The following is a 21,688-nucleotide window of genomic DNA, read 5'->3' on the forward strand; positions in this document are numbered from 1 at the left end:
TCGAACAAACCATCTGTAAAACAGACATCTTTGGAACAACTGGGAAAATTTGAATATGAATTGGGTGTTACATGACCATAAGGAACTTTTGCTCATTTTGTTAGGTATGTTAATGTGTGCACATAGGTGGGAACAATTTCAATATGCTTGTTATGCCCCGAATTTTTTTTTTTGAGACACATACTGAGATCTTTCCGCAACATCAAGAGGTCTGGGGGGTTTTCTTCCCCCCCAGAAAAATAAAAATAGATGAGGTAAGTATGGCAGAATGGTAACCATTGTGAAATGTAAGTGATGGGTGTTGGTAGTTTACTAGATAGCTTCTATAAGCTGTGCTCTAAGCAGGAGGCAAACAGCACCTGAGCGTGTAAAGCACAGAGGCTTGAGGCCGACTATTGGTTCCACAGGAGATGGGAGGTTGGGGAGCCCGGCTGACAACCCAGAGATTAGCGTCAGCCACTGCCAGCCTGCGTTGGAGGGGCAATCACCAGAGCCACTTAGCACACACACACACAAAAGAGTGGGGTCACTTAGCAAAGTAGAAACAACAGCCTGCCTTTAGTGGGGTAGTGGGGAGAGGGCACTGGAGCCCCGGGGGAGCCCTACCCGCTGTGGGGACACTCTCGGAGGTAGAAAGAGAGAGGAAAACCCTGCTTCTCCTTTTCACCACCCTCCAGTCTCCTGCTGGCGCTCCCTCTCAGTCATGCCCACCGTACTATCACAATGAACCCATTGGGGGCTCAGCCCCCTGCAACACAGAGAAGAGAAGCGGAAAGGTCACGGATCTGAGGGGGGCAGACAGGTTCAGGGCCTGTACATTATCCTGTACACGCTTCTATTTATTTATTTTTTTAATTTTAGTTTTGAGAGAGAGAGACAGAGCACAAGCAGGGGAGGGGCAGAGAGAGAGGGAGACACAGAATCCGAAGCAGGCTCCAGGCTCTGAGCCATCAGCCCAGAGCCCGACGCGGGGCTCGAACTCACGGACCGCGAGATCGTGACCTGAGCTGCAGTCAGATGCTCAACTGACTGAGCCACCAGGCGCCCCGGTGCACACTTTTAAAAACAGAAGGAAAAGAGACCTCTACCCTAAAACACTGCACGATGACATCTCATCTCATCTCATCGAGGCTTGCCTTGAAGACCGCTTGCCCTTCTACCTGAGCTCTGGACAGCAGGCCTCTCAGGGAAGAAGAGTCAGTAGTTCCATTTTAAGGCAGCTTCTCGTTGCTTAGACAATGCCTTTCTGGCAAATAAACCACGCCTGTTGGTAAAGACCCAGAAAGAATCAGCTGCTGTCACTGCAAAACCATCAGCTTTGAGAGACCATGGTTTGGCCCAAGACCCCACAGGAGCCCGGCTGGTGACCTACCCCAAATACCTTCCTCATCTTTCCACTAACAGAACCTTGATTTTGTTCTTGCTGGCAATGTGCCTCCAAATTTATTTCTCTAGTCTTCTTGGAGTTACTGCTAGCATGTGATTAAGTTCTGGCCAATATGATGCACGTGGAAGTCCTTGGGGAGGGTGACCTTTCCGGAATAAAAAAAAACCCCACAAAACAAGTCTCTTTGCTCTGCCTGCCTCTTCTTGTGTGAGATGTGGATGCAATGCCTGGAGATGCAGCAACAGTTTTGTGACCATGAGGACAAAAGTTAGATGCTGGAGGAAGAGCTGCACCAGCCCTGGACTGCCTAGCCCTGGGCCTCTTGGTAGCTGAATAAAAGAAATCTCTTACTTCTTTAAGTCACCAGTGGTTTTGTGTGACTTGCCATTGATGACATACCTTGACTCAAAGCAAAGAAATATGCTCTTACTCCAGAAAAGTGAATAAACTGGTTATCAAGGCAGAGACTAGCGGCATGATCTCTGTGGAGAGTGCTAGACAGACAGCAGATGCTCAAAAAATATATGCCATTAAGGGCCACATAATGTCACGTTATCAAGGGCTGACAGTCCATCACCTTTGCCGTACCCTGTGGATGCCGATAAATGGCTGAATCGATGTGGACAAGTGAATGGCCACCTGAGTAGTGAATCTGAAGAGTGTAAAGGCTTGTAGATGTAAGGCAACCTCTTCCATTGCTTCAAAGGAAACCAGCAGCAAACATGCCAGGATACCTGTTGTCATCACAATGATCTGGGGATAAGGAATTATTTCCTGAACGTTCTGGGACAAATGCAAATAGTGTAAATGTGTGGAAAATATACATTTGCTTCTTGCCCAACAGACAACAGGACTCTGAGAGCATAGGTGTGGTACAAATACCCTAAGGTGACCCCCGATGAATCACACCTTGTACAATCCCCACCTTCTCCCAGTGAGTGTGGGGGTGGGGGAACCTGGGACTTGCTTCTAACGGAGGTGGAGTCCCTCCTTTGACAGTTACGTTATATGGCAAAGGTGATCACACATGTACACACGTACGTGGCTCTGAGTAGAGTGGATTGAGAGAGAGTCTTTCATGCAGACTTCCCAGAAGGAAGCTGCCCTACAGGGAGACAGCCGCTTGGCAAGGAACTGTGGGCAGCCTCCAGGAGCTGAGAAGGGCTCTTTCTGACGGCCAACCAGAAAAAGAGGATCTAAGTCCTCCATCTAAGGAGACAAATCCTGCCCACAACCTGAAAGAGTCTGTGAGATCTCCAGGGTGGGCAACAGCATATTCCCAGGCTCTGAGGCCAGCCCCAGTCAAGCCTCCAGATAAGAATGCAGCCTGCCAGCTTCTCGGGCACAACCAGCTAGTCCCCGAGCAGCAGACCCAGCTAGTCTGTGCCCAGAAACTCTGAGATAACCAATGTGTACAGTTTTAGCCCACTAAGTTTGTGGGAATTTCTTACACAGCAATAAATAACTAATACGCTGGGATAGAGAATTAAGATCCTTTGGTGAAAGACAGGAGGCTGTGAAGAGTCTTCCCAGGACCCAGCGTGGGGAGGGTAGATCTGGGCAGAACGTTCATTTGTTCATTCACTGATTTGTCAACTACTTATTAAGAGCCACTGCTATGTGCCAGGCACCGGATAACAATACAAAGCTGTTGTGTCTCACACCCCATTCCTTCTTCACCGTGCAGACATAACTGTAGCGACCCACTCTAGACATGGTTGAAAGGATAAAATGGGGATTCACACGTGTTCAGTTCCTATGACGACCTGGGCACAGAGCCAGACATGTTACATATACTGACTCATCAGTCATCACAACAGCTCCTAAGATAGGTTTTCATATAATCATTTTCCAGACCAAAAAAAAAACCCACAAGAAAACAAAACACAAACCCCTGAGGCCCCACAGTATAGAGCTGGGAGTCTAAGAACGTAAGTCAGCTCCTCCTCTTCTAAGTTGGGTTTGGCTATGGAGGGAAAAATCAGGTCATCGGAGTGCATGTGGCCTACTTTATCAAGCAGCCGCCTTTGCCTCCCCCTCCCGTCCCACCTCCTGTTCCTCCTCCTCCCTCTCTCCTTCTCAGAAGCACGTTCTTAAAGGAGGTCCACTACTCTGCATTTACAATTTTTTTTAATGTTGATTTATTTTTGAGAGAGAGAGAGACAGAGTGCAAGCAGGGGAGGGGCAGAGAGAGAGAGGGAGACACAGAATGTTTAGATTCTGAGCTGTCAGCAAAGAGCCCGATGCAGGGCTCGAACCCACGAACCGTGAGGTCATGACCTGAGCCGAAGTTGGACACTTGATGGACTGAGCCACTCAGACACCCCTATTATGCATTTAAAAAATACAATCTGGGGGCGCCTGGGTGGCTCAGTCGATTAAGCGGCCGACTTCGGCTCAGGTCATGATCTCGCGGTCCGTGAGTTCAAGCCCCACATCGGGCTCTGTGCTGACAGCTCAGAATCTGAAGCCTGTTTCAGATTCTGTGTCTCCCTCTCTCTGGCCCTCCCCTGTTCATGCTCTGTCTCTCCCTGTCTCAAAAATAAATAAAACGTTAAAAAAAAATTAAAAAAAAATACAATCTGGGGGGCGTCTGGGTGGCTCAGTCGGTCAAGCGTCCGACTTTGGCTCAGGTCATGATCTCCTGGTCCGTGAGTTTGAGCCCCACGTCGGGCTCTGTGCTGACCGCTCAGAGCCTGGAGCCTGTTTCCGATTCTGTGTCTCCCTCTCTCTCTGATCCTCCCCCATTCATGCTCTGTCTCTCTCTGTCTCAAAAATAAATCAACGTTAAAAAAATTTTTTTTAAATACAATCTGGTAGTAGCTTATGGAAATGTTTCAAAGAAATAAATATCTAGAGGGCCCTTCACAATTTTCCTTTGTCAGCCTTCGTCCCCTTCCATAAAGACGTTATTAGAACATTCCTTCAAATGCTTTCTAAATTTGAATCTGGTGTCAATGCATCTCTCCACAGCATTCCGCCGCATTGCTGTGAGTGTTCAGTGAAATCAGGAGGATAAAGCACTGGGCCTTTTTTTTTTTTTTTTTTTTTTTTAATATATATACACAAAGCTGTGTATTCTTCTCTTTTCACTTGATGCACGCATTAGTCAGAATCCTGGCAGGAAGCAGCATTCACTCGGATGGTTCAAATGAAGAGCGATTTGATGAAGGATGATTTACAGAGATGCAGAGAAGTTTGAGGGAACCAACAAAAGCTGCCGAGGCACCTGGGAGCCGGCCCTGGCATGAAGCTGTTACCGCCACCAGAGCCAAAAGGGCAAGGGGAGAAAATGATGTTAACAGAACCCAGAGAGGGCTGCACGCTTAGAGGGGGTGGCCCAGCAGGGACTGTAGTCCTGGGAGACTGAGAAGACATATCTCAGCCTATCTCTCTTGCCCTTCCGTCTCCTGCTGGTGTCTCCCGTTGGCTGAACCCAACTCAAAGCCAGAGGTCAAGGGAATGGGGTGAAGGAATGCACTGGGCTCCATTTCTTGGGGAGCAGAGCAGGGCGGGGCAGAAAATGATTCTGGAAGGACAAATGGAGAAGAATTAGCATACTATGAGCAGTATCCCATGCCATTAAATATCCCTTGAAGACAGTGTTTTTTTCTTAAATTTTTAAAAATGTTTATTCGTTTTTGAGAGGGAGAAAGAGAGAGAGAGAGAGAGAGAGCAGGGGCGGGGCAGAGAGAGAGGGAGACACAGTATCCGAAGCAGGCTCCAGGCTCTGAGCTGTCAGCACAGAGCCCAACGCGGGGCTCGAACTTACAGACCATGAGATCATGACCTGAGCCGAAGTCGGACGCTTAACGGACTGAACCACCCAGGTGCCCCTGAAGGCAGTGCTCTTAATGGCTAAATTAGATTGCATCATTTGGGGAGTCTACAATTTACTAGTAGTGGTATTAATATTAGTAGTCATAGGGGGCACCCGCCTGGCTCCGTCCATAGAGCATGCGACTCTGATCGCTGAGTCCAAGCCCCATGTTGGACATAGAGCCTACTTAAAAAATATATTAGTAGTAGAAGCAACAGCAGCAGTAACATCAGAGGGTACTAAGACTGGTCTGTGTCCAATCACCGCAAGGGTGTCTTTGCTCGCAAGTATGTTTCTACACCTGCCATTTTAAGCGCATGAATTCCTGGAGGCGTCTCCACAGTTGAAGGATTGCAGAGTCCAGGTGAGAAACACCAGCCCTGCGCCCTCCCCGGAGACCACCTTGGGCCATCAGGTCCTACCTTTCTTTGCTCAGTGGCTTGTGTGTCAGAAGGCTCGGGCGGCACCTGAAAGAACTGTTCTTCAGAAACTGCAGGGCTGGGCTCAGAGTTGAGGGAGGGTGGATGGATGCCCAGGGGTGGGTCCCCCACTCACTAAGGCGTCCACTACCTAGAAGATTATTAAATCCTGGGAGCCTCCCAGCATTTGGGCTTCGACCCACGCTTCTCCCCAGGGCTCCTGGGCCTTGGGCTGTGGCGAGCTTGCTCCCCCTGCTGCCCATCCAGGGCATCTACAAGAAACCGCCCAGCCAGGCTCCTGCAGGTGCATTAGCCACCCTGGGCGTAGTCACCAGTGTGTACCCAGCCTTTGGGACTAGCCCCCCGAAAAGTTCCCACAGAATTTCGAGCACCTGAGGATGCTTGGACTCACCTTCCTGGGATAGAGAACTGTCTTGGCTACAACAGAATCTCTTGGAGACGTGGAAATTCAAACTGGCACACATATCGGAAAGTTTCAATTTGTTGATTCAACCTCCTCCAGGAAGCCTTCCATGACCACACCCACCAATACCCCACAGGCCCAAAAGTGTGTCACTGGGGGCAGGCCAAGTCACTAAACCAGGCCTAACACCTAAACTGCAGTTTTAACCTCCTCCAGAAATAGAAGTTTGAACCTTTCAACCAAGAATTTTCTAACGACGTAATCTGTCACACGGACCCTCTCCATTTCCCAAAGGAAGATGAGGTAATCTAGAGAAGACCCTCCCCCCCCCCCGCCCCCCCCCTCCTTCCCCCTAGGGAAAAACAACCGTGCCTGAAACAATCCTTTCTTTTGCTAAGAACTTTCTTGCCCCACCCTCCTTCTTAGAAAAACCTTCCCTTTTGGAGCACCTGGGTGGCTCAGTCCGATGAGCACACGACTTTGGCTCAGGTCAGGGTCTCACTGGTCTTGGGTTCGAAACCCACATCGGGCTTTGCACCGATAGCTCAGAGCCTGCTTCAGATGGTCTGTCTCCCTCTCTCTCTGCCCCTTCTCCGCTAGTGCATGCTCTCTCTCTTTCAAAAATAAACATTAAGAACATTAAAAAAAATCTTTGTATAGTTTGTATAGTTTCTGGGAGCTCTCTCCCACGTGGCAGATGGGATGATGCCCGTTTGTTTAATAAAGCCAACTAGAACTTCAAATTTACTTGATTGAACTTTGTTGCTTTTTTTTTTTTTTTTACGTGTCAAAGAAGTTCTTTTTTTTAATGTTTATTTATTTTTGAGACAGAGAGAGACACAGCACGAGCAGGGGAGGGGCAGAGAGAGAGGGAGACACAGAATCGGAAACAGGCTCCAGGCTCCGAGGTGTCAGCACAGAGTGCGACGCGGGGCTCGAACTCACGGACCGTGAGATCATGACCTGAGCCGAAGGATGCTCAACAGATGAGCCCCCCAGGCGCCCTGAACTTTGTTTTCTTAGTAAGCGTTCCTCTCTGCCCTTTCCCTGGGATTATGTCCTAGAGGAAGGTGGAGGGAAGAGGGGAACACTTATGTGGTCAAGGCCTAGGGGACCCGGAGCCGCGGGGCTTCTTAGTCTGTCCTCACAGGCACCTGCTGAGATGCTCCTAGGTCGGCAGCCAGGGATTCCTGGTTTCCGGGCTCCTTCACAGGTTGCATGTGGACTCCTGGAAATCCCTCTGTGGCCCTGTCGCTTTGTAGGGGCACTGGATTTTCTGAAAGAACAGCTAAGGAAAAGAAAAAAGCTAAGCTTTTCCAACTTCTCCCCTCCCCCACCTGGTGCCTTCCAGGGAAATGTGTGCCAGGTGCCCCCAGCTCCCTCACATCCCTTGGCCCCCACCAGGTCCTGCCACACCCCACGGGCTCCGCTCAGGAAGCAGGGCCCAGCCCTACCTCTTACCTCCTCCCCTGCAACTTGTCCCCTTGACCCTCCGCCCAGCCCAGGGAATCGTAGCTGGGGCAGGAAGCCTTGCCCTCATTCCTCATTCCCGGTGGTTTCCTCCCAGGTCTTTTGTTCAAGCTTTAGTGACTCTCTGCCATTAATGGTCTGGGAGGACTTTTGCGAAACAAAAGCCAGGAAGCGACTGCTTTTATTCTGCTCTCTGCTCTCTCATATCTTCCTCTTCCCAGAGGCTTGGAGCTGGGTTTAAATGGGAGGGGAGAAAGGAAGAAGGGAAAAGGGGGTGGGGAATGTTGGAGAAATCATCCAATCTTTCAAAAATGTCATGCCACCCCGCCTTTCAGCACTCACTCTTGCCTCACCTGTCCTCACCCATCCTGTCCCTGGGGCTGGGGGCGGGGGGGGGGGGGGGGGAGGGGGGTGTGCACTCAGGACATGCCCTCTCTGGGGTGGAGGCCAGGGGCCCTTGGTGGTGGGCCCGACACTGGATCTCCCAGCACAGGCCTGGCCCATAGACCCACCAGTCGATGCATATCACCAGTGAACATCTTTAGGCAGCCAGAAAAGCGAGGTAGGGAGGCTTGAAGGACTCCATTTTAGGAAGGCGCCTTCTCTGCTGCGTGTCTGCTGGGCCCCACTTACTCGTGTTCCACTTTTTGCCTCTGAATAAGCCAAAGAAGCTAATGTTCCCACTTCAAGGGGAAAGCGAGAAAGTGAATCATCCTCTGAGTTTTCTCCCAGGCCCCAAACACACGATAACATCTAAGAAGAGCTGGATCCCAAACACGTTCCAGGACATTAGCTTCGAACAGACCTCGGCCGAGGCTGGCATCGGTACCCCACCTTCGGTGAGTTATGGAGTGACACCTATCGTTTACTCGCTTTGATTGGACCCTACCCTGGATTCCTGGAGGAACACTACCCTAGACCCTTTTCTAACATAAATGCTTACCCCCAGGCAATGACCAGACCCATTCTGCTTCCCTCTGAGGGCTCCAGACACTCCCTCTGCCTTTCCCTAGCTGTCACTTACACTATTCAATAATCTGTTTTCTGTTTTGATTTCTTATTTCTTCTTTCTTTCTTTATTTATTTAGAGAGAACGAGTGGGGGAGGGGCGAAGAGAGAGAGGGGAAGAGAGAGAGAGAGAGAGAGAGAGAGGGAGAATCCCAAGGCGACTCCGCACTACCATCGTGGAGCCCAATGCACGGTTCAAAGGCACGAACCGTGAGATCACGACCCGAGCCGAAATCAAGAGTCAGAGGCTTAACCCACTGAGCCACCCAGGTGCCCCTGTTTTGATTTCTATTCTGCACAAAGCCAGGGACTCTCTTGGCTGGTCCTGTGGGACCCTTTCCCCGGTTCTCGGACTTAGCCTGTTGCAGCAGTTTAAATGTCCGGTTAGGGGGCGCCTGGGTGGCTCAGTCGGTTGAGCGTCCGACTTCGGCTCAGGTCACGATCTCGCGGTCCGTGAGTTCGGGCCCCGCGTCGGGCTCTGGGCTGATGGCTCAGAGCCTGGAGCCTGCTTCCGATTCTGTGTCTCCCTCTCTCTCTGCCCCTCCCCCGTTCATGCTCTGTCTCTCTCTGTCTCAAAAATAAATAAATGTTAAAAAAAAAAAAATTTAAATGTCCGGTTAAGCCAGGGACAGTGCCATGGGAAGGCTCAGGCCCCCAACGCGAGTAAACGCAAATAAACCTTGGAAGCCTGCTTTCCCCACCGCGCCCAGCTCCCTCTTTTCCTGCCCTCCTTCCATGGCTGGATAATGATGAGGAAAAAACTCTGTAAAGGCCTGATGGACAAGGGAAGTCATTTTAAACTTCTTTCTAGGTCAACATGACTGTACATAAACTTTGTTCAAACCCAAAGCCTGATTTATAGCCTGCCACGCAGGCATTGTGCATTTGAGTTGTGAATGTACATTCGAGCTTCTTAGCCCAAAAGAAAGCCATCATGACCTTACGATAGCCATCAATTCTCCTACTTCCTGCATTCCTTTATGATAAAACTCGTGATCCCTGCTTACATGGGAGTGTATAATCTTTTGAGATTTTACCAGATGTGAAAAAGTATATAACCCTGTAATAACTGTTCATTTTTTGGAGCATTTTCTTCCCTGGTGAAGAGTCTTTTTCCCCAGGCAGTTCTCTTAACTTGGGCTCGATTAAAACTCTTTTTCTTGGGGCGCCTGGGTGGCGCAGTCGGTTAAGCGTCCGACTTCAGCCAGGTCACGATCTCACGGTCCGTGAGTTTGAGCCCCGCGTCAGGCTCTGGGCTGATGGCTTGGAGCCTGGAGCCTGTTTCCGATTCTGTGTCTCCCTCTCTCTCTGCCCCTCCCCCGTTCATGCTCTGTCTCTCTCTGTCCCAAAAATAAAATTAAAAACGTTGAAAAAAAAATTAAAAAAAAAAAAAAACTCTTTTTCTTAAAAAAGTTTTTTTTTTAATGTTTACTTTTGAGAGAGAGAGCGCTCACGTGCGTGCAAGCTGGGGAGAGGCAGGGAGAGAGAAGGAGAGACAGAGAATCCAAGCAGGGGCCACACTGTCAGTGCGGTGCCTGACGCGGGGCTCAAACCCACCAACTGTGAGATCACGACCCGAGCCGAAGTCGCACGCTTAACCGACTGAGCCACCCAGGCACCCGTCTTTCTTTCTTTTAGAGATTCTGCAAGGTTGGTTCATTTTGCCTCAATAGTGCTCACCGACTTCCTGCTCCCACTTCCTGCTTCCCTTCTGCCCCTGGCTCCTCTCCGCCCCGGAGTCTGGTTTCCCCTTGCTGTTGGCCCAGAACTTCCTGACATCTTCTCATGGCGGCAATAATGCGAGGCTCCGTGTACCGTGGCCCGAGGGAGGCGGGTTGGGAGGAGAAAGAAAGGAAGCAGGATACGGGAATGCAGGCTGGTGTAGCCCCTCTGGAAAACAGTGTGGAGGCTCTTCAAAAAACTAGAAATAGAAATACCCTGCGACCCAGCAATTGCACTACTAGGCATTTACCCAAGGAATACAGGTGTGCTGTTTTGAAGGGGCACATGCACCCCCATGTTTATAGCAGCACTATCGACAATAGCCAAAGTATGGAAAGAGCCCAAATGTCCACTGATGGATGAATGGATAAAGAAGATGCGGTATATATATATGTATATACACACACACACACACACACACACACACACACACACACAATGGAGTATTACTCGGCAATCAAAAAGAATGAAGTCTTGCCATTTGCAATGACGTGGATGGAACTGGAGGGTAATATGCTAAGTGAAATTAGTCAGAGAAAGACAAAAATCTTACGACTTCACTCATATGAGGACTTTAAGAGACAAAACAGATGAACATAAGGGAAGGGAAGCAAAAGTAATATAAAAACAGGGAGACTCAGAAATATGGAGAACAAACTGAGGGTTACTGGAGGGGGTGGGGGGGATGGGCTAAATGGGGAAGGGGCACTAAGGAATCTACTCCTGAAATCATTGTTGCACTCTATGCTAACTAATTTGGATCTAAATTTTTAAAAATCATAAAATTAAAAAAAAAAAGAAAGAAAGGAAGCAGGGAGGCTCGTGGTGGATGATTCAGCAGGATGGCAAAAGGAGCAGGGGGGCCGTAGACCCACAGAGAGCGGAGAGGAGCCGGGGTGAAGAGCCGGGCCGGGCTTGCTGGGGAGGAGAGGCCTATAGGAGCCGCAGAGGGGGCTGTGGGGGCTGCAGGCAGAGGGAATGGCCGGTGCAGATGTCTGCAGGTGAGAGGGAACGGCCTCTGGTTCTAGACAGCTGGGTCCCTAAAGTGAGGTGTGTGGGGAGACACGGAGAATCGAGGCACCCCAACCCTTCAGTTGCATTTTGTGGCCGCACTGTTCACGGGCTGGCTGGGTGTGACCTGCGCGTCTGAGGGTCACGGCTTCGAATCTCCTGGGCCAGCCCGGGCTGCACCTGAACCGTCACGTGCACACAGGCCCTGTGTCTCACCACAGGCAACTAGGAGAAGCCTTCTCCAGACAGGCTGCTTCCCGTGGGCAGATGACAACGTTCACCAGAGGAGTGAAAAGAAACAAAGGTTTTCAGACGAAGGCAGGGAAAAACCCCAGTTCTTCCTTCACGAGACCCTACACAATCTGGCCCCTTCCTCCTCCTCTCTGATTTCTCTCCTTTTCCCTCTTCCCTGTACCGGCTGCAACCACAAAGATGCCAGACACGTTCCTGCCCCAGGGCCCTTGCCCTGGTCCTTCTCTCATGGGAATGATCATTCGCACATTTCCACTCCCTCACACTGCTCAGGATTTGGCTCCAAGGTCGCCTTTGCAGTGTAGGGCTTCCTGGGCCACCCTATTTGGGAAAGCACGTGGTCCCCCAACCCAGCATATCCAATCCCTTGTCCCACAGCAGCCCTTACCATCTTCTTATATGCTCCCTAATTATTTATTCTTTGTTTCTTGTCTGTGCCCCTCAGTAGAATATATAAACAGGGATTGTATCCATTACTGTGTTTCCAGTGCCTAGAACAGAGCCTGACACATAGTAGGTGCTCAATAAATGTGTGCTAATGAATAGTTGATGGTAATGGTGTGCCGTCACCTCTCACCCCCACAACATGGTCACCAGGAAGTCAGTGACAATACTAGCAATCTATGGTTTTCCCAGGTCCAGTCTTGGTGGGATAGACAGTACTCTCAACACTGACCTCCACAGCTGTCCACCCTCCACAGCTCCTCTTCCCAGGGTCCCCTGGGTCACGTTTAATCTCTGAGCACTCACATCAGCCCACATGCTCTTAAACAGTTGGGATTTCCGGACATTGCCCCATCTGGGCTGCCCAGCCCTCACTCAAGCATTTATTCAGTGCACACTTCCTTGGCTGACCCCCGTAGGATGCCCTGCGGCCTTGGAAAGGAGGCGGTCCAGGCCTCCTGCCCCTCTCCCTAATCCTGCCGGCCTCCAGTCCTGCGCCTGCCCCCAGCCTCATGGCACCCGCACGTCTCTTGTTCTCAATGAATGGAACAGCCCTAGGCTTCAGACCGGCCGAGAATGGCAGGAAGGCTGTGGCTGCAGGGCCACTCTTTCCCTTTTATATGTCAGGATGCTGACGCTTCCCAAAGTCACATGCAGGGTGGGGGCAAAGCCAAGACTGGAAGCAACATGCATGGCCAAGGGCGCTCCCCTTTTTGTTACACTACCTGGAAACTCTGCAGACTCACGCTCTTCTAAAGTAAGACGCGCTAACTGTAGGTAAGTATGTCCAATTTACCGCACCACCATGCCGTGAGGTTCAAAAAATAACGTATACGGAAATTTGTAAACCGATTCATGTTATGTTATGAGTCTAGACCTTTCCCTAGGGCCTTGCCATCTGACTTGTGCACAGTGGTCCTCAGTAAATGCTTTTGGACTGGGTTGCTGTCAGGCCCACAGGGTCTCCCCTCCTGGCTCTTCCTCCCGCCCCTCCCTCGCCTAGAGGTGCTCAGCCAGGTGGCCAGGATGATGGAAGGCCCCCCCCCCCCCCCCCCCCCCCCCCCCGCCTGGGGGGCCCCCGCGGGGGGGCCGGTTTGGTGGCCCCCCCCCCCCCCCCGGCCCTGCCCACCAGGCATTCACAGCCCAGTTGGGAGAGGCTGACAAGGAAGCCGACTTGATGCCGTGTGAAGAGTGCAAGGTGGAGAGTGCCAGGCTGCCATGGGAACAGAGGGGGGCTTGTAACCACAAGAATGAAAACAGCTCCTTGCATCTGTGCATTGCGTTCAGCTTTTCAAAGAGCTGGGTGTGGAGGGAAGGGGGTGGGGGGTGGGGGCAGAAAATGAAGAAATGGGAGTTTTCCCCGGTCCTGCTTTGTTCCAGCCCCGCGGCTGTCGCCTTGGTAGAGCTTCAGCTCTTCTAATGGGAGAAAGAAAAAAAAAAAAAAAAAGACACACAGACTCTCTCGGTAAACAAGGCATTTGTAGCAACTATGTGTTTGCAAGATCATTTCTTTCTTTTTTTTTTTTTTTCCGCACGATCATTTCTTGATGTTTGTTTTTCAGAAAGGCATCGAAGCATCAGTGGGCACCAGGCTGTAATGCCTAAGCATTAAGAATCTGCAGGACTGCTTCCAGCGAGCAGAATTCTCACCTCCTACTAATGAGCTACTTCTAGCTGAGTGCCCAAACTTGTCTGAGCGGAGTGCGTTTAACCCTTGTGGCGGTTTGTCTCTTAAGCATAGTACAGCAGCACGAAGGGGTGAGTGATGTGGTAACGACCCCAAATCCGTGCCTTCAAACCACAAAGGTTTGCTTTTTGCTCTCGCTCCATGTTCATCACGGGGTGCTGGGGTCTCTGCTCCATAGCTGTGGGGACCCAACATCTGGAGGCCCACTGGGGGTAGGAAAGATGGAGACACTCTGGCTCTCAAATGCTTTTGCGTGGAAGTGACCCCCATCAGCACTCAAGTCCACTGGCCGGAGCGGGCCACGTGGCCATGCCTACCTTCACGGTGGGAACAGAACCTGGTCACCAGCAACATCCACACAAGTGGCAAAGAGCATCAGCCACTCAGCACAGATTCTACCACTGCTAACCCCTGAGGGCCTCCAGGTTTCTTCAGGCTCCACCGCCGACTGACTGGCTCTTACCTTGCACCCCTGGTCTAACTATCCAAGAGAGAATGTGATGGGGCCAGTGAATTAACGTCACCTTTATTTGCACTGGACTTCTGAAGGTTTCCTGGGGCATGGGGCATATGTGTGTGTGTGTGTGTGTGTGTGTGTGTGTGTATGTGGTCTGTGGGGGGTGAGGGTTTGGTGTGTGGGGGGGTGCGGTGAGTATGGTATGTGTCTGTGTGTGTCCGTGTGTGTCCTCTGTGGCTCCAGCTGGTGGGCAGAGGTCATGTGGGAGGGTCATATGTTTCCTGCAGGAGACCTTTGCTTCAGGTATGGCCAAGGCCTTTTCCCTCAGAAGGGGCTGCACACACTTGAGAGGGTCCATTCTTCAGGTGTTTAAAGAACATTAACCTGGGGACACCTGGATGGCTCAGTGGGTTAAACATCCAACTCTAGATTTCAGCTCAGGTCATGATCTCATGGTTTGTGAGTTCAAGCCCCGCAATGGCAGTGTGGGGTCTGCTTGGGATTCTCTCTCCCACTCTCTGCCCCCCAGCGCCCAAGTAAGTAAATAAATTTAAAAAAAAAATTATAAAGAACATTAACCTAAATATTGGCTTATCCAAGGCAGTCATTCTGGTCTCATACTTTATAGGGTACACACAAATCACCCCAGAGAAAAGCCTGTGAAAAATGCAGCTTCCTGTGTTTGCCCACAGACAGTCTGATTCGGTAGTTCTCAGGCAGGCCTGAGGATCTGCATTTAATGGGTGCCTCAGGGGGTTCAGAAACATCCTTTCTGAAAGCATATCTAAAATTTCATTCTCCATCTTCCTCTGCTTGGAGGAAGTTTTACCAAGAGCCCGCTTTTCAGAAGAGACCTCAGGCCACCATCATATCCCCGCAGGACAAAGCAGTAACTCAGTGACTGAAATGTTCCAGTCGGGGCTCCAGGGTGCCCCACATGCTTCAAATCGGTTCACTGAGAGCACCCCAGCAGGGAGTGGGGCTCCCTGGGAGACGTCTCCAGGAGGCTTTGCCGCTTCACAGAAGGGTGCTGCTGTCCCAGATGTAGAAACCCCAGATGATCCTGACTTCCCCGGTGTGGCTGCAGCTTTGGTAGAGAACACAGCATAGGCTTCGCATTAGGGCTCCAGGGATCCCACCCTGGTCCCTCCGGCAACAGCTGTGTGTCGGTGGGCAAGTTACATAACCTCTCTGAGCTGCTGCTTCCCAGCTAGACCAGGAGACTAATACCTGCCTTTCTTTAAGGAGTTTTGTGGTGATTAAATGAGATAGTATGGGGGGGGTTGTGGTGGTTAAATGAGATAATATGAGGAAACAGCCTGGCATAGAGTAGCCGCTCCCCATGTGAAGGCTGTAACACTATCCCACAGAGGCAGTTCCATGTAGGGCCGGGCTGAACATGCTGAGAGGAAGACTCCTTTTGAAGGCCTGGGGGAATGTGAGGCCCCTGCTCACCTCGATGGGCACTGAAAGCCAACTTTGCCGCATCTACTGAGGTGACCCAGGGTCGGGCCAGTCAGGGGGACGTGGGCCTGGTGCTCTCACGAGGTGCCACGAGCCTGTGGCTACACCACAGTGGCTTCCTCCTTAGGCCACAGGGCCTCCTCAGTCGTCTCTAGGCTTCCCACTCCGGCCCTCCCCCCTGGCTGTCAGTTCTGCCTTCCTCAGGTTAATGTAACCTCTGAATAATTTAGCAAATCTCCCCTGGCTCAACTGAAGATCTTATCACGAGGCAAAACAACGTTGATTCATATGTATGCCAGCATTTTCTCGGCAGCTGCCGCTGGCTGAGGCCACAGATGGCTCCTGACATTCGCTTGGCCGGCCGGCAGAGACTTAGGTATGGGATCCAAAGCGGGTCGAACTGGAGTTGGGAGGTGGAGGAAGCTGTGAGTCTGTACAGAAGAGAAGGAGGCACCAAGGGGCCAGGCCTGTGGCAGCTGCGGCCCGGCTCTCCTGCGGGGTCTCCGAGAGCTTGCGTCCCTCTGCAGCAGGGGACATCCAGAGCCTGGGACACCTTTCCTCTCCAAGGACCGGCACGGGACAGTCCGTGCGCCAGCAGGCCGGATCAGGACCTGGGGATCGATGCCTGAGGGTGGCCCCAACTGTTGCGGGAGCCATGTCAGAAGGTGCTGCAGGCCTTGGGTACCCTTGTGTGCCCTCTTGGGGTACCTTATCCAGGGATCAGGACTGGAGTCTAGAAGCCTTACTTCAGCCTCTCCCCCACCAGCTCCTAAGAAATGCGGGCTGAGTTGAGTCTCTGGGGTGTGCCCGCTTGTCACGCTCCGGCCTCCCTTCACACCTCAGTCGTGTACTCAGCAAACTGCCTGAGCACTGACTCTCAGGTACTGGGAATGAGGGGGTGAGGGGGGCCCTGCTGCTGCCCAGGCTGGTGGGGGAGTCAGACATGAGTAAGACGCTGCTGGGGGTTGGAGGACGCTGTGCGGGGCCGCACTGCCAGCCCTGACTCACGTCACAATCGCCCGGGACGTTTCCAAAGATGTCACACGGGGTCACTTCCCAACAATCGTGCCTTGGTGAAGAAAAGCATATTCAACGTGCCCAAGCTTTATCTCTGTGCCAGGCGCCGCTCAAAGTGCTTTACAAATGTCAATTTATTAAGGTTTTTTTCTTTTTTTAAGTTTATTTATTTATTTTGAGAGACGGTTCGAGCAGGGGAGCGGCAGAGAGGGAAGCCCAAGCAGGCTCCGCACTGTCAGCGCGGAGCCCGACCAGGGGTTCGACACCGCGAACCGTGGGGTCATGACCTGAGCCCAAATCAAGAGTTGGACGCTCAATTGCCCCAGCCACCCGGGTGCCCCTCGATTTGTTAAATTCTTAAAACAACCCCAGGAGACTGGCATTTTTGTATTTCCCATTTACGGATGGGGGAAACTGAGGTATGGAGAGGGTAAGTGACAGGCCCGGGGCAGGCAGTTGTAAAGCCGTGGTCTCAACCCAGGTTCCGAAGCCAAAAGCTGCATGGAGAGGCACCCACAGATTCACCCCTGGCTGACAGCCTCCCACTGGGTCCCGGTCTCCCGGGACTCTGATTCCAGTTCTTTCCTGCCTCCGCACGCCGACAAAGGCATGTTTCCGGCCTGCAAGGTTGCCCACGACTGGTGGGGGCCAGGAGGGGCCCCTGAGTCAGCCGCGGTTAGCTCTGAAGGGGCGCAGCTCCACGGATTTAAGCTCGGGGGCCAGGTAAGGGAGGGAGACCCTCTGTGGTGAACAGAGCTATGACCTTAGTCTCTTCACATGTGCATGGCATTAGGGAAAAGTCAACCTTGACGTTGACTTGAGGTCTTGGAAAATGGAGCCAGTGAGCGGTGCCCACCCGACTGTGCTGTGGGCCAGCAAGGACAACCACCGGCATCCGTGAACTGTCCACAACCGACTAGCCGGTCAGTGTCAGAGTGTGGGACTCCGGCAGGACTTGATGACAACAGTAAAATCTGTAAACAGGGGCGCCTGGGTGGCTCGGTCGGTTGGGCATCCGACTTCGGCTCGGGTCATGATCTCACACTTTGTGAGTTTGAGCCCCGCACTGGGCACTGTGCTGACAGCTCGGAGCCCGCTTTGGATTCTGTGTCTCCCCCTCTCTCTGCCCCTCCTCTGCTCATGCTCTGTCTCTCTCTGTCTCTTGCCAATAAATAAAAATGTTAAAAAAAGTTTTTTAAAAATCTGTAAACAGAGAGGGTCTGATCATAAAGCGGTGAGATGCTGGCATGTGGCGTGTGGATGCTCTTCCCCCTCCGTCCGTCCCTCCACATGGGCTCTGGCTCCACAGTTGAGTCCTTTGGCCCGGGGCCCCAGCTCATTACCCTCCAGCCCTTCACAAAGCCTGCGTGGCCCAGGGATAGCAGCCTGTGAGCAGGCAGGGGGAGCGGGAGGGGAGGGGTGGTTGACAGCATGAGTTTGGACCCGTTGACTTGCAGTAGGGGGCAGGTCCCTCTGGGGAACGACGGCTCCACGGACCTAGATTGGAAGACGTCCAGAGCCACGGTGGCTTTGGGTCCAGGTGACCAGGTAAGTTTGTACCGCCCGAGCCTGCCAGAGGCGAGCACAGCCGGGGGCACAAGGAGAGGGCACAAGCAGAGGGACACCAGACGAAGGAGCTGGCAACGTCCAGCCTGTGGACACCAGCTACTCACCTCCATTGGCCTTTGCCCTGAACAATCTGTGGATGCTTTGGAGAACAGTCTTCAGGCCTTCTTCCTTGTTCTGCCTCAAGCCGGGAGCTCGCGGGCATCGCGTGGGCCGAAAGGCTTCACAGCCACCACCACAGTCTTTCCATGGAGGCATAGTCAGTAAAGGAGGAGGGATATCCCAGGAGACAGAGAACGGTACTCAGTGTCTGCGAGCTCTGCAGCAGAGAAAAGGCAGAGGGGACGCCCCAGACACCCCAGCTGCCAACCTGGAACTGGGGGACGTTCCTGACCCTTGACTTCTGACATTCCTCTCTCACACCCCCAGATCGCATCGATACTCCCTCCTAAATGTAGCCCGAGTCCTGCTTCTTTTCATTTTCACGGCTACTGCCAAGTTCAGGCCACCACCATCACTTTTTGTTACCAAATGTCCCCTCCCCCACCAACTGCTCTCTCTGCCTCCTGTCTGGCCCTCTCAACCCATTGTCCACTAAAGTCACTCTCTAAGATCCAAGCACGATCGTGTCCTCTCCCGCTGTAGCGTTATCAAAGGCTCCCCAGTGCTGTCAGAATAAAATCCAAACACCTCGCCATGGCCCACCGGGCCCTGCATATCCTGGTCCCCACCAGGCCCCTCAGTCTCATCTCCCCCCGCACCCTTGCTTGCACTCTGCCAGCCATGCCAGGTTTTGCTCTTTGACCATTGGACTAATTATCAATTTACTGCTTCTAATGCGTCCTTCACCACCTGCTTCGAGAAAACGGAGAGGGACCCTTTAAGTACTCCTCCCCGGCTGACACTAAGTTGAGTCTTGTCAGTAGAGGGCGCTGGAGGGTCGCTGGAGGAGGACAGGATTCTTCTCTTCCTCAAGGTCCTGTCATGGCGGTCTCTGTAACGCAGGCTCCTCCAGAGCACGGCCTCCCCAGTGTCCAGCCCCTGCGGTGTTTCCTGACCCGGCGACCCTTCACTAGCTCCCCTGGGGCCAGTTCCCGGGCGTTCCCTCAGGTGGCTCTGCCCTGAGAACCATGGTCTGAAACAGGATTCTGAGCTTCATCTGAATTAGCTCTTACCGTGGAACCCCAAAGTGTGGCCCCTGCATTTGAAAGTTATCACCACCTAGGCGCCCTGCAGTTATACAAGTATTCAGGAACATGTTCCTGCCTACCAAGCTGCTTTTGAATTTTGTTATGTTGAAATACAAGAATTAACAATGACAGCAGTAGTTAAGGTCACAGAGATCGTGAGGGAAAGGGAGACCGATGATGACCTCTGCGTAATTTCCTTTCAATAAAGTGAGGTGAGGGGAAGAAGGAATTAGGTTACTTACCAACGTGTGTGTGCGTGCATGTTCGTGCATGCGTGCACACGGGTATGTAATCCACTCCTTTTTCTTTAAAGCTCGTAAGATTAAAATAGGGAAGAAGTCCTACATATGTTACAATGATAGACTTTGGGGAGGGGGGATGTTCAGGAAATCAAAAATTCTCCAGGCTATCTTTTTTTTCTTAAAGTTTGTCTATTTATTTTAAGTAATCCTACACCCAACATGGGGCTCAAAGTCCAGACCATGAGATCAAGAGCCGTATGCTCTCTGACTGAGCCAGGCCGGCACACCCAGCCTCTCTCCATCTTCGTTTATGCTTGAGATATAATGTGCCATATTTGCCTTGAAATCTGTGATTATCAGAAGTTTTACTGAAATTCTGAAGAAATAATCCGTTTTCATCGGCTGTCTAGATGTCTTCGTGTCAGCTCATGAGACAGAGCTTGTTGATGGCATAGTTGGATGCTTCAGACGGGCAGCCATTACCCTTCAAAGAGGTTTGAAGGGATTTTTTTTTTTTCCATGTTCAAATAGTTCCGGTTTCTGTAGAAACTTCATCTTGAGATTAGCCTCTGAGGGATGAGCTATCAGAATTCAAATGAACAGCTCTTTGTTCCACTAACTATTCACTGTCAGGCAATAGCAGTAAAGGCAGTCAAGACGCAGTAAGCTTATAAAGTACTGTTTTCCAAAAGAAATTGGGAGGCACGTTCACCTTTGTTATTGTACTTTTGGTTATGCAAACAGCTTGATGACATAAATGTTTATGTTCCCTATACATCTGGTCAGAAATCATTTTTTGTGGGTGAAGTTAAACAGCCTCTGGTAGGACAGAATACTGGGTACAGAGTAAAAGACTATAATAAAATGCCAGCTCTGACGAGGAGACTGGTTTACCCACCAAACGTTCTGTGCCTTGGTCTAACATTATTAACATGATGGCTGGTAATCTGACAAAAAGAACCAGTGTTGAATCCCATCATATTTTCCATCATTTTTCATGAGCCCAGATTGCCAAGTGTGTTCTTCCTAAGAAGTTTGACTGAATCACTGTATACATTTACTGTCACAGGTGACACTTTGTCATTGTGAGAGATTTCAGTAATTAAAATAGGAAACAGAAGCTTAAGTTGTTTTCTTTATAAAAATTATGTTCCTTGTTGGCGCCTGGGCGTTTGTCGGTTAGGCGTCTGACTCGATCTCAGCTCAGGCCTTGATCTCAGGGTCGTGGGTTCAGGCCCCGCGTTGGGCTCTGCACGGGGCATACAGCCTACTTAAGAAAAATGTTTCTTGGAAGCACGTTACGATGGTTTGCATGCTCTTATACACTGGATGTCTTAACCTGAGTGCAGTCCAGGGGATCCTTTCTAATTACAGGAAGGTACTCCTTTCCTCAACGCTGTGATCTGACCCGTGACAGATCTGTACTATGCGCTACGTACGTGGAGAACAAGTCAACTGCAAACCAGCTGAATGGGTGAATCTTATGCTGGTGCTGAAATGTCTTCAGAACAGTCCTCACGATTTCAAGGTTTGTTTTGAAATTTGCGAGTATCAAGTGTCAGTCAGAACCTAAGATGAAACGTTAATGAATGTTGAACTCTCATGCTTTATGTGTACTTCTTTCTTGGATTTTTCGATTCTCTGCTATTTTTACCGTACCGCTGCATTTACATTTCCTACACACCGACTTGGTGCGATTGAAATAAAATTGCACTACGCGTGCAAAAAAATTAGTGGTCACCAAGCTGGTCCTCACGGGCCTTCGCTGCACCGATCTCACTGTGCTGTCACTGCAGGTTTACTTGTCGGACGGGCCCTTTCGTGGGACTGCAAGCACCCCAGGACCTCACAGTGTACCTGACTGAGCAAGGGAGTAATCTCATTAGCTCAGGTCCTCTGAGAAATAGACGGGAAGACAGGATTACATGTGTGGGGGGATAATGCCTGTGAAGGGCAACGGGGTTGGGAATAGAAAGTGGAGGGGAGCTTTCGTATCACGATGTAGATCTGACTCCTGGAAAGGAGTGGGGAATAAAGGAGGATTGGGTAGGGAAGGGTCTCGGACCTAAGACAGACCTGCCCAGGTTACATACAGTAGAGTCCTGGAG

Source organism: Herpailurus yagouaroundi, unplaced genomic scaffold (assembly GCF_014898765.1).
Source record: "Herpailurus yagouaroundi ecotype Mexico unplaced genomic scaffold, PumYag 140, whole genome shotgun sequence".
Taxonomy (NCBI): Eukaryota; Metazoa; Chordata; class Mammalia; order Carnivora; family Felidae; genus Herpailurus; species Herpailurus yagouaroundi.